The 21,485-nt window shown below is 43.5% G+C and overlaps 1 long non-coding RNA gene across 8 annotated transcripts in view; it reads right to left on the minus strand.

Annotated features, from left to right (window-relative positions):
- Window positions 1-13,961, minus strand: part of LOC132396092 (uncharacterized) — a 58,720-nt gene extending 44,759 nt beyond the window's left edge. For 6 of the 8 annotated variants that reach the window (XR_009512864.1, XR_009512862.1, XR_009512859.1 and 3 more), the window contains exon 1: window positions 13,228-13,955. This is a non-coding gene — a long non-coding RNA (uncharacterized LOC132396092). Of the gene's footprint in view, window positions 1-13,227 lie in introns of all 8 variants that reach the window. The other 2 variants (XR_009512858.1, XR_009512857.1) reach the window with 2 other exon arrangements.
- Window positions 13,962-21,485: the final 7,524 nt, after the last annotated feature.

Below are 21,485 nucleotides of genomic sequence, written 5' to 3' on the forward strand. Positions count from 1 at the left end.
CATAATACCATTAAGCAAGGGGTTCATGGACACCAGCATGGGAATCCCTGGAGGTTCAGGCCAAACATCAGAATGGGGAAGAAATGTGATCTAAGTGACTTCCACTGTGGAATGATTGTTGGTGCCAGACGGGGTTCAAAGGTTCAAAGGTCCAATTTAATGTCCGAGAAATGTATACAATATAGATTCCGAAATGCTTTCTCTTTGCAAACATCCACAAAAACAGAGAAGAGCCCAAAGAATGAACGGCAGTTAAATGTAAGAACCCCAAGGCTCCCCCCCCCCAGCTCCCCTCCCTCCCGCGTGCAAGCGGCAGCAAGCAACGGTCCCCCATTTCCCCCCACCGGCAAACAAAAGCAAGCATCGGCCTCGGTTTGAGTATCTCAGAAACTGCTGGTCTCCCGGGATTTTCAAGCACAACTGTCTCCAGAGTTTGGCGTGCAAAACAAAAAAGGGAATCCAGCGGGCGGCAGTTCTGCCTGGCAAATGAGAGAGATCAGAGGAAAATAACCAGCTGACAGGGAGGCGACAGTAACTCAGATAACCACGTGTTACAACAGTGGTGTGCAGAAGAGCATCTCTGAACGTGCAGCACATCAAATCTTGACGTGGATGGACTACAGCAACAGAAGACTAGTCTGAGTTCCACTCCATTGAATGCACATTCCTATTTATTGGATTTCTTTGTCTTACACTGGTACCTTGCCTATACTTCAGAAAACAGCACAGGTGACATTGCTCACTTACAAGCCATTCAAGATTTAAGAATATTTATTACATGGACATAGGGGAAGATAACAGCATCTGTTAATCACAAGCTGGAACAATTTGATTCATACTGGGGAAAATGGTTTAACTACATGATGCCTCATAGGCCTGGTTTTATTCTCACAAATCAATGAATCTGTTGTAAAAAAAAGATCACTCCCTACTTGTACATAGTTCTTTCCTTTTGCTTGTTTTCTCTTTCCACTCTTTTCTATAAGTGTATACCCCAGATATATACTTTGTGGAGATTTGTGATATATATGATTATATGATATATATGTACAACATCTGAAATACATCTTATGGAAATGTTTGTTTGATGATGAACTTCAATAAAAAAATAACTTACAAAAAAAGAAACATACAGTGAAATGCACTGTTTGTATTAACAACCAACACACCTGAGAGTGTGCTGGGGGCAGCCCACGAGTGTTGTCATGCATTCCAGTGCCAACAGAGCATGCCCACAATGCTCGGCAGAACACAGAACACAACGAGCCCCATTAACCCCTCCCACCCACACACATACAGTCCTTTAACCACCACACTGACCTCCAGCATCCAGCAGAATTGGGCGTTGACTTCCCCAGCTGGCTCACAGAGATTCACAGATTTGGCTCCAGCAAAGTCTATCCTTGTTTCAAGTACTATTTTTTCACCAAATATTATGGACATTCAGACAAAGGCTTGCACTCATTGTTCATAAGACCATAAGACAAAGGAGTAGAATTAGGCCATTTGGCCCATCGAGTCAACTGCCATTCAATCATGGCTGATCTTTTCTCCCCCTCCACAGCCCCACTCCCCCGGCCTTCTCCCCGTATCCTTTAATGCCACGTCTAATCAAGAACCTATCAAGCTCTGCCTTAAATACACCAACAACTTGGCCTCCACAGCTGCTCATGGTAACAAATTCCACAAATTCACCGGCTTCTGGCTAAATAAAATTCTCCACATCTTTTTTAAATGGATGCCCCTCTTATTCTGAGGCTGTGCCTCTTGTCCTAGACTCTCACACCATTGGAAACATCTTTCCACATCTACCATGCCTTTCAACATTCAAAAGATTTCAATGAGATCCCCCCTCGTCCTCTTAAATTCCTATGAGTAGAGACTCAGAACCATCAAATGTTCCTTCTATGATAACCCTTTCATTCCCAGCATCATCCTTGTGAACCTCCTCTGAACCCTCTCCAATACCAGCACATCTTTTCTACAATGAGGAGCCCAGAACTGTTCACGATACTCAAGGTGAGACCTCACCAGTGTCTTATAAAGCCTCAGTATCACATCCCTGCTCTTGGATTCTGGACATCTTGAAATGAATGCTAACATTTCATTTGCCTTCCTCACCAACGATTCAATCTACAAGTTAACCTTTAGGATGTTCTGCACAAGAACTCCCAAGTCCCTTTGCATCTCAAAATTTTGGGTTTCCTCCCCAGTTAGAAAATAGTCTGCACATTTATTTCTACTTCCAAATTGCATGACCATGCATTTTCCAACATTATACTTAATTTGTCCATTCTCAACAGGCCGAGTGGCCTACCTCTGCTCCTATATCTTATGGTCTTATGGGCCTAAACTGTATAAGTCCTTCTGCAGCCTACCTGTCCCCTCAACACTGCCTGCCCCTTCTCCAATCTTTGTATCATCTGCAAACTTAGCAATAAAGCCATCAATTCCATTGTCTAAATCATTGATATGCAGGATAAAAAAAAGTGGTTCCAACACGACCTCTGTGGAACATCACTGGTCCCTGGCAGCCAACCAGAAAAGGATCCTTTTATTCCCACTTGCTGCCTCCTACCAATCAGCCAGTGCTAAACATGCTGGTAACTTTCCTGTAATGCCATGTGTGGCAGCCAGTCAAAGACCTTCTGAAAGTCCAAATATACAACATCCACTGCATCCCCTTTATCTATCCTACTTACAATCTCCTCAAAGAATTCCAACAGGTTCGTCAGGCAAGATGTTCCCTTAAGGAAACCATGCTGACTTTTAGAATCCTTTTCGAATCTAGTAATCTTTGTGTCTCTTTCTGTATTTCGCTCTTTCTTCTCTCTTTTCAAACTTCTGCTTTTGTCTCTGCATTACGTCCCTCTGTTTTTCTGCCTGCATTCCCATCCCCTGCCATATTAATTTACACCCACCCCTTCTGCACCAGCAAACAATCCCTTTGGGATATTGATCCTAGTCCAGCCCAGTTGTAGGCTGCCTGGTTTGTACTTTTCTGAACTCTCCCAGAACTGGTTCCAATGCCCTGGGAATCTGAAACTGCTACAGCTCAAGCTACATATACATACTAACGATTCTGCTATTCTTTGTCTGAAAAGCACATGGCACACGTAGCAATCCTGAGATTATTACTTTTTAATTTATCTCCTAGCTCCATAAATTTAGCTTGTGGGAGCTTGTCCCACTTTCCTTCTCTATCATTGGTACCTACGTACATACACCATGACAAGAGTATAAGAGATCGGAGAAGAGTTAGGTATTTGGCCATCAAGTCTACTCTGCCATTCCATCAAGCTGATTTGTTACCTTTCTCAACCCCATTCACCTGCCTTCTTCCCATAACCTTTGACACCTTTACAAACCAAGATCAAATCAACTTCATCCTTAAAGGTAACCAATGACCTGGTCTCCACTGCTGTCTGTGACAATGAATTCCACATATTGACCGCCTGCTGGCTGAAGGAATTCCTTCTCATCTCTGTTTTAAAGGGACATCCTTCTATTCTGATGCTGTGCCTTCTGGTCCTAGATAACCCCACTACTGGAAACATCCTTTCCATGTCCACTCTATCTGAGCTTTCAATATTCAACAACTCTTTATTGACCCCTCCTTTAAGAATGTCACACCAAGATATCACAGACCCCAGCACCCGGGGGACAACGCAATAGCCAGGAGTCCAGTGTGCAACCACATAAACTCCTGTCTATCCCACTTACCATAGAATCCCCTACTAATAAACTCTGTCACGTTATCCTGTCCTCCTGCGCATCTGAGCCAGTCGCAACGCTATGATCTTGGCTACAGCTGCCTTCTCCTCATGAGCCAGCCGGCCCTTTAAGCCTGTCTTACTAGATAGTCAACAGTGACAACCTCACTCTGAGACAGACAATTGTGAATTCAAATCCTGTCCCTGGCAACTTCCAACAAAATACTAGTCTAACCCGTTCCATCCCATGGCAAACTGCACAGCCACAGGTGCATTTCTTCGATGAAGCCTCAAACTGCAGTATCTGCTCTCCCAGCTGAACTTATATGTCCAACCCTAACATGGTCTAAATGCATTACTCTTCTGTTTTATGTTGTCAAATTTGTTGTTTTGTAGCAGCAGTACAGTGTAAGACTTAAAAAAAAATTACTTTAAGTTAAAAAAAAATAGTGGAAGAGCTGAATTTATGAGGTTCAAGGACTGTTCAAAAATCTGATGGTGGAGGGGAACTAGCTGTTCCTAAAACATCAAATATGGGTCCTTAGGTTTCAACTTTGCATTCTGTTATCATTTTCCCTTATACTGAATCAATGTACTTATGTTCTGAAATGATCTGTCTAGGTGGCTGGCAGCAAAGCATGTTTTCACTCTACCTTGGTGCACAGGGCAATAATACAAGTGACCAATTTTAATGACCACTTGAAACCAAAGTTCCAGGAAGCGGCCTGGTTGAGGGAAGTGCCTGGTGTGAAAAGTGCTAGTCTTTGGCTCGAGAGTCTTCGGCGAGGAGGCTGAGGGAAGAGACTACGCCAGGCACAATTGCAGAGGGTGAAGACATGACCGCTAAGCTGGTTCAGTGTGCTACGTGCATGATGTGGGAGGTCAGGGACACTGATGGTGCCCCCGGCTGCTACAGCTGTGGAAAGTGTGTCCAGGTTCAGCTTCTGAAGGAGCATGTTGCAGCACTGAAGAAAGAACTGGATGACCTCAGGTTTATCCGCGAAAACGAGAGCTTTCTGGACAGGACCTACAGTGAGGTCGTTACACCGAGGATACCGGAAGAGAGAAAGGGGGTGACGATGAGGAAGGAAAGGATGCTGGAAGTACAGGAGACCCCAGGGGATGTACCTCTCATAAACAGGTTCACCCTCTTGGAAGCTGTCAGGACAGAAGATACTGCCACTCCGAGGGGCAGACAGGTCTGCGAGCCGAAAATTGGTGCAGAAGCAGAGCCGAGGAGTCAGACATCAGGAAGAGCCGTGGTAGTAGGGGACTCCATAGTAAGAGGTACGGAAAGGGGTTTCTGTGGCAACAGGCGAGATTTAAGGATGGTGTGTTGCCTCCCTGGTGCTCGGATCCAGGACATCACGGACCGATTGCAGGGAATCCTCAAGGGTGAAGATGAACAGCCGGAAGTGGTAGTGCGTGTTGGCACAAATGACATCAGGAAGAAGAGGAAGGACATTCTGCAGCGGGACTTCAGAGAACTCGGAAGAAGGCTGAAAAGCAGGACTTCCAGGGTGGTTATCTCTGGTTTGCTTCCAGTTCCTCGTGCTGGAGAGGGCAGGAACAGGGAGATAATGGATCTGAATGTGTGGCTGAGGAACTGGTGCAGGAAGCAAGGATTTACATTCTTGCACCACTGGGATCTGTTTTGGGGTAGGGATGAATTGTACAAAAGGGACGGTTTGCACCTTAATAGACGGGGGACCAGCATTCTGGCAGACAGGTTTGCCACTGCAACACGGATGTGTTTAAACTAAGTAGTGGGTGGGGGGGGGGGGAAGAACTGGAAATATAAGGATGGAGTTAAAGGGAAAGTGAAAATAAGAAAAGTTCAAAAGGACAACAGAATCAATGGAGTAGAAAGCTCAAGAAGAGATCATACAGTATGGCCAAGTGAAATAGGAATTGATACGAAAGGAAAGGGAGTAACAAATTAAAAGTATTATATATGAATGCACGAAGTATAAGGAACAAAGTAGATGAGCTTGAGGCTCAGTTGGAAATTGGCAAGTACGATGTTGTGGGAATAATTGAGACATGGCTTCAAGCGGACAGGGCCTGGGAAATTAATATTCAAGGATATACATCTTATCGAAAGGACAGACCGACTGGCAGAGGGGGTGGGGTGGCTTTGTTGGTGAGGAATGATATTCAGTCCCTTGCGAGGGGGGGACATAGAATCAGGGGATGTAGAGTCAGTATGGATAGAACTGAGAAATTCTAAGAGTAGAAAGACCCTAATGGGAGTTATCTATAAGCCCCAAACAGCAGTCTGGATGTAGGGTGTAAGTTGAATGAAGAGTTAAAATTGGCATGTTGCAAAGGTAATGATACAGTTGTCATGGGGGATTTCAACATGCAGGTAGACTGGGAGAATCAGAATGGTACTGGACCCCAAGAAAGGGAGTTTGTGGAGTGCCTCCGAGATGGATTCTTAGAACAGCTTGTACTGGAGCCTACCAGGGAGAAGGCAATTCTAGATTTAGTGTTGTGCAATGAACCAGATTTGATCAGGGACCTCGAGGTAAAGAAACCATTAGGAGGTAGTGACCATAATATGATCTCTTTTAACCTACAATTTGAGAAGAAGGGAAAATCGGATGTGTCAGTACTACAGTTGAACGAAGGGAACTATGGAGCTATGAGGGAGGAGCTGGCCAAAGTTCAATGGAACAATACCCTAGCAGGGAAGACAGTGGAACAACAATGTCAGGTATTTCTGGGAATAATGCAGAAGGTGCAGGATCGGTTCATTCCAAAGAGGAAGAAAGATCCTAAGGGGAGTAAGGGGTGGCCGTGGCTGATGAGGGAAGTAAAGGGCAGTATAAAAATAAAAGAGAAGAAGTATAACATAGCAAAGATGAGCAGGAAACCGGAGGACTGGGAAGCTTTTAAAGAGCAACAGAAGATAACAAAAAAGGCAATACGCCAAGAAAAAATTAGGTACGAAGGTAAACTAACCAAGAATATAAAGAAGGATAGTAAAATCTTCTTTAGGAATGTGAATAGCAAAAAAATAGTTAAGACCAAAATTGGGCCATTGAAGACAGAAACGGGTGAATTTATTATGGAGAATGTCCTGGTTTTTCGTGCCTCACAAATGACCAGGAGACGCAGAAGATTCTTCAAGAAGGGCCATCTACGAACAGAACCTTTTTATCTGCATCCTCTAGTGGTTCTGACCATAAATCTGCTCTCAATTTGGCAAATGCCATCGTCTTCCCTACACAATCATGCGGTTCTCCTTCATAGTCTAAAGGGACAAAATCGGCTATATTACTGGTAGTGCATCTCTGTGTAGTTATGTCTGGAAATGTCAATAGCATCTGATACGCTGCTATCCTGGCTGGCGTCAACACAAATTTCCCTCTTTCCAGCAATTCTGCTACTTTGTGGTGTGTGTACAGAGTCAAAGGATAGCCCAGGGTTACAGATGATGCCTTTTCATATGCATAGTACAGCGCCGCCAATCCCTGATAACAGGGTGGATACCCCTGAGCCACCTCATCTAGTCTTGTACTGTAGTATGCTATCGGCTGCTTTGCTTTTTCTGTGCCTGTCTCTTGTGTTAGAACTGCTGTAACATAACCCTCTTGTCGGTTGGATACATACAAATGATAAACCTTCTCGTAGTCAGGCAAAGCTAATGCTGGTGCCAAATGCAATTCCTGCTTAATAGTATTGAAAGCTATCTCCGCCTCTCCATGCCACTGTCAGCCGTTCTTCAAATTTGTATGTCCTGCTTCTTTCATTATCTTTCTTAAAGGTGCCACAATCTCAGCATATTGTCCTATCCAATCTGAGCTGTACCCTGCCATTCCCAAAAACGTCATCATCTGCCCTACAGTCTGGGGTTTTGGGGACTTAGTTATTGCCTCAATCTGATCTGGTGCTATTGCCTTCACTCCCTTGGATATTACCCTGCCTAAGTACTCCACTTGCTGCGTGCAAAATTGCAGTTTCTTTTTGGATACTTTATGCCCTCCATGCGCCAGCTTCTCTAACAGAGTTATAGTGTCCTGCTCACACTGCTCCTCGCTGTGGGAGCAAATCAACAGGTCATCCACAAACTGTAACAATGTACTTTCCAATGGTATGCCCTCTAGGTCTGCCTTCAACACCTGATTAAAAACGTGTGGTGAATGTTTAAATCCTTGCGGCATTCTGGTATAGGTATACTGAGCACCTCTGTAAGTAAATGCAAACAGATACTGACACTGGTCGGCGAGAGGAATGCTGAAGAAAGCCGAACACAAATCAATCACTGAAAAGTAACTTGCTTCTGGTGGAACATTAGTCAAAAGCGTGTGTGGGTTGGGAACTACCGCTGGCCGGTCCTCTACCACATTATTTACTGCTCGCAAGTCATGCACCAATCTCCACTTAGATTTATCTGCTTTTAAGACCGGCAGCAACAGGGTATTGCAGGGGTGGGCAAACTTTTTGACTTGAGGGCCAGAAAGGGTTCTAAGATTTGACAGGGGGGGCCGGACCAGGGGCAGATGGACGGAGTGTTTTGGTAATACACCTCATAAGAGAAAATAAAATATCATGGGATATGTAGAAAACGTGCTTTAATTTCAATTGAAAATGAACACATGCATTACAACAAAATATCTCTCTTTGAAGTCCCATGTTATTTAGCTATTTATTGAAATGACTTTTAAAACACTGAAAATTAAATGAATAAAATACAGCTTTTTTTAATAGTAACAGTTATTATTTTAGAGCACTGAAAATTCTGTTATCCTTCAAGATATTTTCATCATCATTCTCCTCCTGACTGTCTTTATTTCAAAAACGGTAGGAGATGCAGGTCTACTTGTCCTGCTCCTTCTTATTCAATTGTCCCCTGTGCCAAAACTCAACAACGACCAGCACAGGGACAGAACAATGACAGCGCGCCAGTATGCGGAGCGCGTTATTTGATCTGGAGCGCATTTTTTATTATGAGAACGTACGTGCACCTGCGCACTACACATGTCCATCACTTAACAGAAATGACATGTAACATGTAAGGCTTATTGAAAAAAATATTTTCAAATACATTTTTTACATAACACAACGAAGAAACTTATTTTTAATTTCAGTGGGAACAGTGTTGTTGGTCTCCCTTTTTAGCCAGCGCATCAAAGTCTGGATTTAGTTTTGTTGTGGTGATTCTCAGGATGGATCTGAGGTGTTGGTCAGTTAACTTGGATCTGTGGCTGACTTTGTTGATGTTCATGACGCTGAACGCCTGTTCACACAAATAGGTCGAGCCGAACAAAGAGTAAAGCGCAAATGTGGAGTAATACGCTGCACCTCAACAAAGGTCAATGTGTAGCGGTGTGCTACATGCAGCACTAAAATTACGACACGGAGTCGGTAACTGCAGTCGAAGAAAAAAACTGTATTCAAAATCCCCAGCCTCATTTTAAGCCTCCCTCAACCTGCCCCCCGTGGTGCAGAGGCTCCAAAGCTCTGTGCTCGCAAATCCCCGCAGGCTATCTCCCTTAGCCGGAACGCTGGCTAATTGTGAGCCGGTTCGGATGTGCCAGGAAATGGGTCACCACAAATGTATATAGAGTGCGTCATCTGTTGGGAAAACGCCAGAATTGCGGGGAAAAAACGTTAACAAGGTTTATTAATATAATTTCATCAAGTTCTGCGGGCCGGATTAAAAAGCTTAACGGGCCGCATATGGCCCCCGGGCCGTAGTTTGCCCATGCCTGGGGTATTGCATGGACTGTTTGTTCTTTTAAGCACTCCTATTTCAAGCAACCCCTGCACTGTCGATGCTATTCCCTCTTCTGCTTCTGGTCTTAGAGGGTATTGTGGTCTCCTGGGTGGAATTGCTCCCCTTTTCAGCCTTATTTCCACCGGACTAGCTGTTTTTATTTTCCCTACGTCCATGTCATGCTGTGACCACAGAATAGATGGCAACTCATCTAACCTTCTTTCTTTCTGCTGGCCTCTTTCCTTTCCCAGCAAGGGCAGGTGTGGTTGGGGAATTATGTCGACCTCTCTCACTGTCCCTACCATATCTACACTTACCATTATTTTAATGCAATTGTTGTCTTCTGATATCCACACCTCTGGCGTGATTTTCCTCCACACTGTTACGGTTTCAGCACTCTTAACTAAGGGTCCTAAGTCTTTAGACTGATATCCCATGTTTACCAACGTTACGTGGGGCGCAGCCTCCGGTATCCTGCACCATTTTTCTAAAAGGGTGTTCCATTTAACTTGTAAAGCTGCCCCTTGCTTTCCAATTATCACAGCCTCCCCTTCCAGGCGCTGCTGGGTACACGCCTCTAGGTGCCATTTCTCCTCTAACTCCCTGTTCTGAGTCTCGTCAAAAATCACTGTACAATGTAGCTCAGATTTGGGCATTACAGCCCTGAGTAATATAGCCTGCACGCTCTTTTTCCATTTCTCCCAGGTTTCCTGAATCTGATCTGTGATGTCTCCTATCCAAAAGACATTAGCCTTCTTGACATTAGCACTATTAATTGAGCCCCTGCTCTTTCCACACTCAGCCCATTTCTGGTGCATTCTAATTTTAATTCCAATTTCAATAAGGCATCTCTGCCTAACAAATTAATTGGAGTTCCTTTAAATACTAGCACCGGCAAAACAATTCCTTTATTTCCCATTCTCAACCGCACTGGAGCCGTGCACTGTGTCAACTGTGTTTTCCCCGAGAACCCTACCATCTTAATAAACTTTCCTGACATGGGAAGGTGAAGGGCATACTGTGGCTGTACACAAGTGTACGTGGCTCCAGTATCTATCATCATTGGTGTCAGTTGAACTTCTAACATAACCTGAACAATGGGTTCCTCGTCTGCCTCCCTTGTTATCATTGGGTAATGTCCCTTCCCACTCGAGTTCTCGGGGCACCCCTAATACCTCGCATAGGGGTTCACAGGTCCGCTTGGGCCTGTGGGGGCTGGTCCTTGGCTAAACTTTAGTTCCCTTCTTATCGGTTCCTGCTGGTGTGTGACAGTCCATAGTGTAAACGGACAATCTCTTCTCATGTGACCTGGCTGATTACATCCCCAGCACAATCTCTCTACCTCTCTTTCCACCTGTTTCCTCACTGGTCCCCTCTGCCCATAGCTCCTCTGTCCCCCTCCTTGGAACTTCCAGTCCTGTCTGGGCTGTTTGAATTTAGTCTGTTCCTGATAGGGCATTTGTGGGAATGCTCCACCATTGACGATTATTGGCATGGGGTTTTCCAGCCCTTGTCTTACAGTATGATCGGTTCCTCCATATAGCAGTGCTTCATCCAGTTCGATGGCAGTACTCGGACCGGTGGTTGCTGGCAGCATCTTTTTGCTTTTCTCTTTTTCCTTCTTTTTGAGTTCTTCGAGCTGCATTTGTATTAACTTTCTTTGCACCTCTTCCTGCTGCTCAGCCAACCTTCGTTTGTCTTTCCGGTATTTCTCAACCGCATGGACTACATGGTCTCTAAATTCTTGTGGGGTCATTGACGTTAGCCCAACCACTTCCTCCAGTTTGGATTTTACTTGTGGAGGCATTACATCCAAAATGCTATGTCGGAACATTGAGGTCATAAATAAGCTATTCTCCACCTCTTGCTCGGTCTTCAGTCTCCACCTTTTCAACTGGTTTTCTACGTAGGCTGCTGGGTTTTCAGTGTCTCCCAGTGGATCCCCTTTTGAGGCTTTGGGGTCCACTTTGGGTGGATAAAGCTTTCTGAGGGCCTGCCATACCCTCTGCCTCACTCTGTCAAACCCGTCTCCATCAGTTCTCGGGTCGTTCGAGTTTACTATGCCAGCCATTTCCATTAGTTCGTTAAATTTGGAGGTTCCCATCAACCTTATCAATAGTGCCTTCAAATCTCCCATAGCCAATAATCGTCCCACCGTTTCTTCTTCAAAGGCTCTAATTCATTTCCCTGCTCCTTCATGTAGATTGGGCAGAGTGTTTTTCAGCCCTTCGAGGTCCTGGAATCCCCAAGGGATGTACTGCACTTGTCCTGATCCTTTTACTAACAACGGCATCATTCTTCCTCCTTCTTCCCACCTGCCCTGGCTCTCCTCCTCACCTGACTCCCCATCTGTCTCAGGGTATGTCTTTACTGCCTCCCACTCAAATGTCTCCGGGGTCCTCTTCTTCCCTCGGTCTCCCTGTGGAGTCCTTCCTTCCTGTCTTAATTCAATACTTGGTTGGCCCCTGGAGTATTTTTTGCATCTTCTCTGGCAATCCCCTCTCAGTAACTTATCTAGCTCTCTCTCTTCTTCCGCAAGTCGCTCCCCGACCGCCTCCTTCTGCTCTTCTAGGCTTCTGCCTCCTACCTCTTCCCCACAAATTCTCACATCCTCTCTCTCTCCACTTAACTCTTGCTCCTCCAATGAGTCACCTTCTTTTCTAGTCTGTTTATTTCTGTGGTATAATCCATACTCCTCATATTCGTTTTCCTCTCTCAAGTATTTCATCCGTTCAATCTGTTCTTGCATTTCTCTCTGTACCTGTTCCACCTTTATCCTTTCTGCCCGTATCTCCTTCCATATCGCCGCTTTTTCCTTCTCGTATTGTTTTTTTCCCTCCTCATTATCCCAAACTTGTACTTCTCCCTGCACGTTTACTGTTCCCGTCAGCAGGGGGCACTGCTTAGGGGTTCCTTCCTCATTATAGGGAGGGGGCTTTTCTGTTTCTTTCACATCTGGGAACGGAGCCGAAGCCAGCTTCTCACCGTACCCTCCTCTCTCTCAAACAGGCTGGTTCTCCAGCACCTTAGTGTCTTCCTCGCTTGTAATCAATATTCTACCTGTCCTCCTCAGCCCTTCTCCCTCCATTCTGAAGAGTTTTTAACACTTCCATTTCTCGTTCCCTTTTTTGTCCTCTTTCCTTAGATTTATCTGTTGGTTTATAATTTTTAACTAGCGCCTCCATTTCTTCGCACAAACTTACATCAAACGTTCCTTCTCTTGGCCATTTTGTGACCAGGTTTTTGGTTCTTTTTTCCCATTTCTCTGAAGTTTTTATGATCTCATTTTCAAGTAACGGGAATTTTTTGCTCAGAATTTCTACTGCCGTTCCTTTACCTGTCGTGTTATTCTCTCTTTTCAAGGTATTGCAGAGATTCACAGTTTGTTTACTGGATATTACTTACTCTAATTCTACGCCTAGTCTAACACCACGTGGACTTTTTCTACACTAAACTCACTCTAATTCTACACACCATGTGGACTTTTTCTTCCTATAACACCACATGGACTTTTTCTTAACTAAACTTACTCTAATTCTATGCCTAGTCTATTCTGTTCTGCCCGTGCAGACCTCTTTTCAGAGCGGTACCCACAGAACTTGCTCTTTGCACCTCGCCCGTTTAGACCCTTATCTCTTAAGGCGGTATCCACGGGGATTTTCTACTCTTAATTCTATTCTACTTTCCCTACCCGTTCAGCCCTTCGTTTCATACGAAGGGGTACCCACAGGGATTTACCAACACCACGTGGACTTTTTCTTAACTTCTTATTAGCTTATTTGTACTTACCCTCACTGCAGTGTTCTTGATCAATCCTCTGAGCCTCCTCTGTTAACCCCCAATTCTGCCAGATTCTGTGGACCGGAGAGACCCTTCGGCAGTGGTCCCACACTTCTGAGACTCCAAGACCTCCCCAAAGCCAACAGAATTCTTAGTCCAAATTGTCGCAAAAGCGCTTACCTTTTGTTTGGGTGCACCCTTAATTCTGTTAGCCTTGTGGGGTCCCGGAGGACTGGGAAGCGTCCCCAATCTGCCGTTTCCTTTCCGCGGGTCTCTTTTCGGTCCTGCCGAGGTCGCCAATTATGTCGTGGTTTCTCGTGCCCCACAAATGACTAGGAGACGCAGAAGATTCTTCCAGAAGGGTTAAACTTTAATTTGCAAATCAAAGCTGAGCCAGTCGCTGATTGCCCACCGATCCTCAGACACGGCATTTTTTATAGCAAAATCCTGGTCTAGTTTCACACGTACCACACGTACAGTTCTAATCTACATCTCTTTATCTACCTTCCATTAACACCTTCCATTGTCTTTTACATTCCTAAGGTTTCAAGCAAATAGCAAGTTTACATTCTTATTACTTCGTGACTTAATCATGTTCTAATCTACATCTCTTAGCTACCTCTCATTAACATATATTAACACACCATTGTCTTCTACATTCCTAGGATTTCATCTTGGTTACATGCATAGCAAACTGACTACATAGTTTTGGTTACACAGCAAATGATACAAGTTTTATACTCCATAATATTTTTATACTCCAATAGGAACAAAGAAATGGAAGATGAGTTGAACAGGTACTTTGGATCTGTCTTCACTAGGGAAGACACAAACAATCTCCCAGATGTAATAGTGGCCAAAGGAACTAGGGTAAAGGATGAACTGAAGGAAATTTATATTAGGCAAGAAATGGTGTTGGATTGACTGTTGAGTCTGAAGGCTGATAAGTCCCCGGGACCTGATGGTCTGCATCCCAGGGTACTTAAAGAGGTGGCTCTAGAAATCGTGGACACGTTGGTAATCATTTTCCAATGTTCTATAGATTCAGGAACAGTTCCCGCTGATTGGAGGGTGGCTAATGTTGTCCCACTTTTCAAAAAGGAGGGAGAGTGAAAATAGGGAATTATAGACTGGTTAGCCTGACGTTAGCCTGGTTAGCGGTTAGCCTGGTGGGAAAGATGCTGGAGTCAATTATAAAAGAGGAAATTACAACCTATTTGGATAGCAGTAGAAGGATCAGTCCAAGTCAGCATGGATTTATGAAGGGAAAATCATGCTTCATTAATCTTCTGGAGTTTTTTGAGGATGTAACTATGAAAATGGATAAGGGAGAGCCAGTGGATGTAGTGTACCTGGACTTCCAGAAAGCTTTTGATAAAGTTCCACATAGGAGATTAGTGGACAAAATTAGGGCACATGGTATTGGGGGCAAAGTACTGACATGGATTGAAAATTGGCTGGCTGACAGGAAACAAAGAGTAGCGATTAACGGATCCCATTTGGAATGGCAGTCTGTGACCAGCGGGGTACCGCAAGGTTCGGTGCTGGGACTGCAACTGTTTGCAATATACATTAATGATTTAGATGAAGGGATTAAAAGTAACATTAGCAAATTTGCCGATGACACAAAGCTGGGTGCCAGTGTGAAATGTCAGGAGGATGTTATGAGAATGCAGGGAGACTTGGACAGGTTGGGTGAGTGGGCAAATGTATGGCAGATGCAGTTTAATGTGGATAAATGTGAGGTTATCCACTTTGGTGGCAAGAACAGGAAGGCAGATTACTATCCAAATGGAGTCAAGTTAGGAAAAGGGGAAGTACAACGAGATCTAGGTGTTCTTGTACATCAGTCAATGAAAGCAAGCATGCAGGTACAGCAGGCAGTGAGGAAAGCTAATGGCATGCTGGCTTTTATAAGAAGAGGAATTGAGTATAGGAGTAAAGAGGTCCCTCTGCAGCTGTACAGGGCCCTGGTGAGACCCCACCTGGAGTATTGTGTGCAGTTTTGGTCTCCAAATTTGAGGAAGGACATTCTTGCTATTGAGGGAGTGCAGCGTGAGTTCACAAGGTTAATTCCTGGAATGACGGGACTGTCATATATTGAAAGATTGGAGCGACTGGGCTTGTACACACTGGAATTTAGAAGGATGAGAGGGGATCTGATTGAAGCATATAAGATTATTAAGGGATTGGACACGCTGGAGGCAGGAAGCATGTTCCTGCTGATGGGTGAGTCCAGAACTAGAGGCCACAGTTTAAGAATAAGGGGTAGGCCATTTAGAACAGAGATGCAGAAAAACTTTTTCACCCAGGGAGTGGTGGATATGTGGAATGCTGTGCCCCAGAAGGCAGTGGAGGCCAAGTCTCTGGATGCATTCAAGAGAGAGTTAGATATAAGTTCTTATAGATAGCAGGGTCAAGGGATATGGGGAGAGGGCAGGAACGGGGTACTGATTGTGTATGATCAGCCATGATTACAGTGAATGGCGGTGCTGGCTAGAAGGGCCAAATGGCCTACTCCTGCACCTACCATCTATTGTCTATTGTCAAATACTTTATCCAAGCTTTATTGGGATCTCACTGAAACCTATCGAACATTAAAAGGCCTCGATAGAGTGAGTGGTAGGGTGGAGTTAAGTCTCTACCAGAGGAGATGTAAGGCACTCCTTCCCTCTGCTAGCGGGTGGTGGGTGGCCGTATGAGCAGCCGGTGCATATCACAACTCCTGGTTATGCGACCTCTGATGCCAGGCTGACAATCTCTGAAGAGTATTGGTAACGGCTGGGGTCACCTCTCTTGTAAAGACACTGCCCAGAAGAAAGTAATGGCAAACACCTTCTGTAGAAAAATTTGCCAAGAACAATCATGGTCAGAGACCATGATCAACCATGTCATACAATGCTGCAGGTAATGACGATGTCGATGAAGAATAGATAGATTGGACGTGGAAATGATGTTACCTGTATTGGTGGAGCCTAAGGCCAAAGGGTATTGCCTCAGGATATAAGTATGTCTCTTTAGAACAGAGATGAGGAGGAATTTCTTTCGCCAGATGGTGGTGAATCTGCAGGATTCTTTGCAATCAATGTCTGTGGAGGCCAAGTCATTGGGTATCTTTAAGGTTGAGGTTGATTTGTTCTTGATTTGTAAGGGTGTCAAAGATTACGGGGAGAGGGCAGGAGAATGGGGTTAAGAGGGATAATAAATCAGCCATGATGGAATGGTGGAGCAGACTTGATAGGCACAATGACTTAATTCTGCTCTTTCAGCAGGGGTTCCCAATTGTATTGGTCCATGGCATAAAAAAGTTGGGAATACCTAGCCAACAGTATGTCTTACAGTCTTTTGCTTTATGCGATCTATCCCATTGGCAGATAGACTGGTGCCAAATCTTAGTGTAGTGAAATAGTTTCATGTTCAAGCACGTTTTGCTTTTTAAATGGAGGTTGTTGTTGTGTAGGTCAGGATCATTTTCAGTTTGTTATGTTCCAACACTCCCAGAGCTCGAGCTCATTGTGTTAAGCTGCTGATTTCTGTAATCTTGGACCGGTGTCCTCAAGGGTTAGGAAAAAAACTTGGCTGTGATCATCAGTGACTGGAACAAACCGGCTGCAGCCTGTTTTAGCTGGTTGTGTTATCATTCAGTTTTCGTTGGCAGACATCAGTGTGACTGAATGCCAACTGGACTCAGTCAGCTGCAATGCAAACACAGCATGAAATACTTGTCAAGCAAATGATCTCCTGTTTTAATCCGTCCTGTCCTTAAAGGAAAATCACAGCCCATATACTGTACCTTCCCCTTTAGGTGCAGTAATTGCGACTGCCTTCTGCTGGTTTTGGTGGATGCCACTGAAAGTGCAAACATCTTACAGACACTGTTACAGCCTTATGATGTGGCTAATTTCTGGCAGATTTGCCCATCGACCCCAGCTGAGTGTGGGCATTTTGCTTTTTGCCCTGATCTTTGCAATTTTTTTTGTTCTCTTTAAGATGGCCTTTGATGCAATTTTTGATGCTTTTTGATGTAATTTTTCTTCCTGAAAAGTCACAAGATGAAGAACATCTGCCTGAATTTATCCGTCCTGGGCAGGGGAGGGTGGGGTGGACCCTCTTCATTTTTTGTATACACTCAGTGGCCACTTTATTAGGTACACTTGCTCATTAGTGCAAGTATCAAATTGGCCAATCATGTAGCAGCAACTCAATGCATAAAAGCTTGCAGACATGGTGAAGTGGTTCAGTTTAGCAAATCAGCAGTAATGGGTTGTTAGGATTACGAATTAGGGAGTTATGGCAAGACTTGTGGATAAGGGAAGAACCCTTAACAGAATTCATAAAACTTTGGGTTTTTGGGAGAAGGGGGTAAAACAAGAAGGGAAGAAATTACATTGACACAACATAGAATTGGGCATACTATGCTTAATTATTCCTTATATCTTGTTGGACAACATCATTCTGGGTTATGTAGGTTTTGTCATCATTATGAATTAGTTGAACATATGCTATTACAGTGTGAAGCATATCAGGTTGAATGAAATCAAATGGAGGCTTCATTACAATCTTTCTGAGATTGATTGTTTCCATTTAAAAACTTTGTAAATTATGGGAGTGAATTTAATTCACAGTATCATATTTCACTACTTACAATCTATAGGGCTTTTGGGTAATTTAGCTTTCATTTGAAAAAAGAAGTAATAAGGGTTACTTTTCCCTCGTTCTGCACACCATACTCCAGTCCAGTTGGCGGTGGTAATACACTTTCAAGTTGGACTGCCAACTGCCATTAGAAGTCAAAAGAAGAAGAGGTTCAGTTGTTGTTTAGACAGAACATCAGAATGGAGAAGAAACGTGAGATGGTGATTTTGAGCATGTTGGTGCCAGATGGGGTGGTTTGAGTATCTCACAAACTGTTGATCTCCTGAGATTTTCAGTCCCTAGAGTTTAGAGAATGATGCAAAGAACAAAAAAAATCCAGTGAACGACAGTTCTATGGGTAAAAATGCTTTGTAAATGTTAGAGGTCCTGAGAAAATGGCCATACTGTTTCAAGCTAACAAGGAGACATTAACTCAGATTACAACAGTGGTGTGCAGAATACATGTCATACCTTGAAGTGGATGGGCTACAGCAGGAGAAGATTACAAGCATACACTTAGTATTTATTAGGTTCTTTCTTACAGGAATTTGTGGGGTTTTGTTTTGGATTTACTGTTGTACTTGGAAATCAGTCTCATATATCACTTTGTTGTAAAAATAAAACCTCTTCCACCAAGGCAATTGGAGAGCCTCTGCCTGTCAGTGTAGCTGATATTAGGTACCTAATAAAGTGGCCACTGTGTGTATACATGGGATGTGGCTGCAATTATGAAGGCTGATACTGATGTCTAAAAAGGTGTGAAGATTCAAGTTATATCTTGAACCACTGAGGTCTATGTGATCAGAGTAAATGATTCAACTTTATGGTTCTTCTAGTTAAAAATCAACCCAAATTGTTGCAGGTCTGGAGTTACAAGTTCATCAAAGAGATTAAAGGACAATAGTTACCTTTCCCGAAAGGATGTTCCTGACTCAGACAGATTTTCACAACAGTCCAGTTGTATCACAGTGGCTGTTAGTGATGCCAGCTTTAGTAGCAAAACTTATTAACCTTGGATTTTATCCAAGCATTGACCTTATGTTTATTTAGTTGTCTGAATTTAAATCCCCCTGCTGCTGTTATAGAATTAAACCTTAGTCACTGGATTGTTAAAAGCTGCCCTCTGCATTTTTCCACTAAAATAAACGTAGTGTATTCTCACTAAACCCAAACACAACCACATCTTTTTTTTTCTTACAGGAATTTGTGGGTTTTTGTTTTGGATTTACTGTTGTACTTGGAAAGCAATCTCATATATCACTTTGTTGTAGAAATAAAACCTCTTGTTCTTTGTGGCTGGTTCACACAGGACCTGTGGTTTTTCCACCAGGGCACTGAGAGAACCTCTGCCTGACAGTGTAGCTGATATTGATCAACATAAAATCCTCCTGACCTATACTCAAGCAGGGTTTTCATAGTTCATACAAGCAGGGACTTACAGATCAGATTCAAATCCAAAAACTTCACTTATTTAAAATTCATTTTGGTTATCAAATTGAAAAGGGCATTGCTAAATAACTTTGGATGATATCTGTTGCTCACCAGTCATACAAGACGTCATTATTAGGTATGTCTGTTAGGGCGTATTCTGGAGTTACGGTATATAGCAAGTATTAATTTCAGCAGCAACCAGTCTTCAAACCTGAATGTGGATTGTAGATCGAGCTGAAAATGCAGCTCAGAACAATGGTGTTCTTGGAGCTGCATACTGGAGTCAAATTGCAAACCAAGAAACACTCCATTGACTTGAGATGTCTGCATACGCATGAATTCAGCCCAGAGTCAGTGATGATTAACATTCATTTTGGGTGCCTGGAGTGTTGGAATGAAGATCTAGGTGTTTGAAAATTATACGTAATTCAACGGAAGCATTGTGGATGCATTGTAACTGTAGAATCATCCTGCCGTTACTTTTGATCTTTGGTATATGAAAATGTCATGTGATATTTGGTCTGGAAGCCTCCAGTATAATGCCTGCTTCTTCTGCTGAATGAAGATTTCTATATCACAGCTTCCGTGTCTCCTGGTGTCTTTGATCACAATCAAAACAGCACCAATTCAACTTTATTGTCCAACCTTATCAACTATAGCTAGATGTACATAGAAAGATTTTTACAGAGTGTCTGGAACACACTGCTGGGGAGTTGGGGGAAGGGTGCTGATACAATTATAATGTTAAAATGCATTTAAAGAGGCATATGAACATGCAGGGAATAGATAGATAATGCCACAACTGGTCTACAACAGATGGTTCTCCACTGAGCTTTGGACCATTTGGACAGCAACAAACCTACAGTAAGTTGGGCTGCTGTTTATTGATTACAGCTCAGCATTCAACACCATCATCCCTGCAGTACTAATCAGAATGCTTCGAAACCTGGGCCTCTGTAGCTATTCTGCAACTAGGTTTTTCAAGTCAAGTCAAGCCACTTTTATTGTCATTTCAACCATAACTACTATGTACAGTACGTAGTAAAAATGAGACGTTTTTCAGGACCATGGTGTTACATGACACAGTACAAAAACTAGACTGAACTATGTAAAAAACAAAAAAAAACTACACTAGACTACAGACCTACCCATGACTGTATAAAGTGCACAAAACAGTGCAGGAATTACAATAAATAATAAACAGGACAGTAGGGCAAGGTGTCAGTCCAGACTCTGGGTGTTGAGGAGTCTGATAGCTTGGGGGAAGAAACTGTTACATAGTCTGGTCGTGAGAGCCAGAATGCTTCAGTGCCTTTTCCCAGATGGCAGGAAGGAGAAGAGTTTGTATGAGGGGTGCGTAGGGTCCTTCATAATGCTGTTTGCTTTGTGGATGCAGCGTGTAGTGTAAATTTCCGTGATGGTGGGAAGAGAGACCCCGATGATCTTCTCAGCTGACCTCACTATCCATTGCAGGGTCTTACGATCCGAGATGGTGTAGTTTCCAAACCAGGCAGTGATGCAGCTGCTCAGGATGCTCTCAATACAACCCCTGTAGAATGTGATGAGGATGGGGGATGGGAGATGGACTTTCCTCAGCCTTCGCAAAAAGTAGAGACGTTGCTGGGCTTTCTTTGCTTTGGAGCTGTTGTTGAGGGACCAGGTGAGATTCTCCACCAGGTGAACTCCAAGAAATTTGGTATACTTAACTATCTCTACCAAGGAGCCATCGATGTTAGCAACATTTTCATATTGTATTCAACATTTCTTCTCCCAGAGGTTGTGAATCTTCACAATTCTCTCCCTCAGAAAGATGTGGATGTAGAGTCAATTAGCATATCCAAGGTGAAACAGAATTTGAGACGATAGAAGAACCAAGAGATGTGGGGATATGGCAGGAAAGCAGAATGGGAGCCAACAATACGATTACATGATACTAAGATTTAGAAGTTGTGGAAGTGCTACATTGGCACCAGAAGTGTAGGACCCTTGTGGAATGCCTCCAGCACATTTTCAATGCAAATAACACATTTTACTATATATCTCAATGTACATGTGATAAGATCTTTAAAGGCTGTTTTGTTTTTCATAACATCTTATTCACAAGAAGGAAATGGTATCAGAAATACTGTTAAATCAAATAACATTGTTGAACTGAGAATTAGCAAATGAAATTGAGCATTATACCTGCTGAAAGTCGTTGC

Source organism: Hypanus sabinus, chromosome 6, assembly GCF_030144855.1.
Source record: "Hypanus sabinus isolate sHypSab1 chromosome 6, sHypSab1.hap1, whole genome shotgun sequence".
In the NCBI taxonomy this organism is placed as follows: domain Eukaryota; kingdom Metazoa; phylum Chordata; class Chondrichthyes; order Myliobatiformes; family Dasyatidae; genus Hypanus; species Hypanus sabinus.